Here is a 2,499-nt window from a genome sequence, read left to right on the forward strand (position 1 = left end):
CTGAAGAACTGCAGATGGAGGTTCATAACAGTGTACAAGAGGCAGTGATCAAAACCATCCCCAAGAAAAAGAAATGCAAAAAGGCAAAATGGTTGTCTGAGGAGGCCTTACACATAGCTGAGAAAAGAAGAGAAGCAAAAGGCAAGGGAGAAAAGGAAAGATATATCCATCTGAATGCAGAGTTCCAAAGAATAGCAAGGACAGATAAGAAAGCCTTCTTAAGTGATCAATGCAAAGAAATAGAGGAGAACAATAGAAGGGGAAAGACTAGAGATCTCTTCAAGAAAATTAGAGATACCAAGGGAACATTTCATGCAGAAATGGGCACAATAAAGGACAGAATACACAGAAGAACTATACAAAAAAGATCTTCATGACCCAGATAACCATGATGGTGTGATCACCCACCTAGAGCCAGACATCCTGGAGTGCAAAGTCAAGAGGGCCTTGGGAAGCTTTACTATGAACAAAGCTACTGTGGGAGATGGAATTCCAGCTGAGCTATTTCAAATCCTAAAAGATGATGCTGTGAAAGTGCTGCACTCGATATGCCAGCAAATTTGGAAAACTCAGCAGTGACCACAAGACTGGAAAAGCAATGCCATAGAATGTTCAAACTACCACACAACTGCACTCATCTCACACACTAGCAAAGGAATGCTCAAAATTCTCCAAGCTAGGTTTCAACAGGATGTGAACCTAGAACTTCCCAGATATTCAATCTGGATTTAGAAAAGGCAGAGGAAATAAGAGATCAAATTGCCAACATCTGGGGTCGTCCCGGCCCTCCCAGCCTCTGCCCCCGGACCCAGAAGATCTAGAAGGAGCCGCGGGGCCGCAGCTCTGCGCGCCCACCATGGGCCCGCGCCGGAGCCGCAAGCCCGAAACACCAAGGAGGTGCCCCGCAAGCCCGGCTCCCGCCGCCCGCCGGCCGGCCCCGTCCTTAAGCACGTCCTCGCGTTCACCTGCTCGCCGGAGATATGGAATCCTGAAGGAGATCCGCTCTTCAGAAGACCACACACCTGCTGTTAAGCAAGACCCCCTTCTGCCGCCTGGCAAGAGAAATATGTGTTCAATTCACTCGTGGTGTGGACTTCAATTGGCAAGCCCAGGCCCTGTTGGCCCTACAAGAGGCGGCAGAAGCGTTTCTAGTTAATCTCTTCGAGGATGCCTATCTCCTCTCCTTACACGCCCGCAGCGTCACGCTCTTCCCGAAGGAAAGGGCACGTAGGATCCGAGGCATTCAGGAAGGGCTTGGCTGAGCTCTGGCCACCCGCCCGAGTCTCTGGTTCATACCAGAGCCTCTGCCTGTAGGTAGCCAGGACCAGATCCACAGAGTACAAGGTGTTGCCTGGACTTGCTCTCTTGGAGCAGAGTCTGCGAGTTGCTTTCGTAGTTAGTTTTTTTTTAGAAGAAGACTGCATGGCTTTCCTCTGTAACAGAGGTAATATTTGAGAGAATCAACACATTCCAGAAATCCTGAGAATAATTTTCAGATAAAGAGACTCTAAGATTGACTTCACTTTGCAAATTATTCATGTGACTGATGATTTGGAAGACATCAGATTTTCTAGGTTATGGGCAAAAAGAATATTTACTGATTATTTTAAATCTTCTTGTACCATTTAAATTTTTTACCATATATATATTTACTTTTATTTAAAACATGATGGAAAAAATAAGAGAAGACCAGTCAGTTGCATGAAAGAGCCTGGCGCATCCAGCGTACAAATCTCTGTCCTTCAGATTGACTTCATCATTAACAGCAGAAGCAAGTTCATATGTGGACTATACCTGTCAACAGATTATACAGCTTTTCAAAAACTCAATTGGGATGAAAATAGAAAATTGTTAAGGTTTGATGTTCTGGCTCCTTCTGGTAAATTCCTGCCAAAATCATTCAGAAATTCCAACTTGTAGAATTTATTTTATTCTTTATTTGCAAATCATAGAAGATGTATCATAATTTATACTTCAGAATTTTTCATTCCAGGATTTTAAAGAGCCTTTTCAATGTTTTTACAGGTATTTTTATAACTTCCTTGTGGAGAGATAATAGAAATAATTCTTAATGGAAAAAATTTGAAGCAAAGTTACTGTTATACATAGATTATACTATGTTCTTTATGTGTTAGCCTTAAATCCTTCATTTGGACACTTTGCCAACAGCCACAATTTAAACAAGAGAGTTGAGGGGTGTATCTTTGCCTCCAGTGGAGTAGAGTATGAGCCGATAAAATCCTTGCCCTTCTCTTGTAACTGAAAGCAGTTTAAGAGACTTCCAGAGAAATAGGAAGTGCCATCCAAAGACATTTAGATATTGTGTGTGATGAAAATGATTAGTGAGGGCAGATACTAATAATGATGCGTCAGCCAACTGAATTCAAACTAAAGGGAAGGACCAAGTTCTGTTGTTTGATAAATTTTAACCCTTTATAAAAACCTTTTCCTGTTCAACATCAACTCATTTTTATGTAAACATTGGAATAAAGCTTATCT

At 42.3% G+C, this 2,499-nt stretch overlaps 1 pseudogene; it reads left to right on the forward strand.

Moving 5' to 3' along the window:
• Positions 1-856: 856 nt before the first annotated feature.
• On the forward strand, positions 857-1,262 carry LOC133069615 (histone H3-like centromeric protein A; annotated as a pseudogene).
• The last annotated feature ends 1,237 nt before the right edge of the window (positions 1,263-2,499 follow it).

The sequence above is a fragment of the Dama dama genome, chromosome 14 (genome assembly GCF_033118175.1).
Source record: "Dama dama isolate Ldn47 chromosome 14, ASM3311817v1, whole genome shotgun sequence".
In the NCBI taxonomy this organism is placed as follows: Eukaryota; Metazoa; Chordata; class Mammalia; order Artiodactyla; family Cervidae; genus Dama; species Dama dama.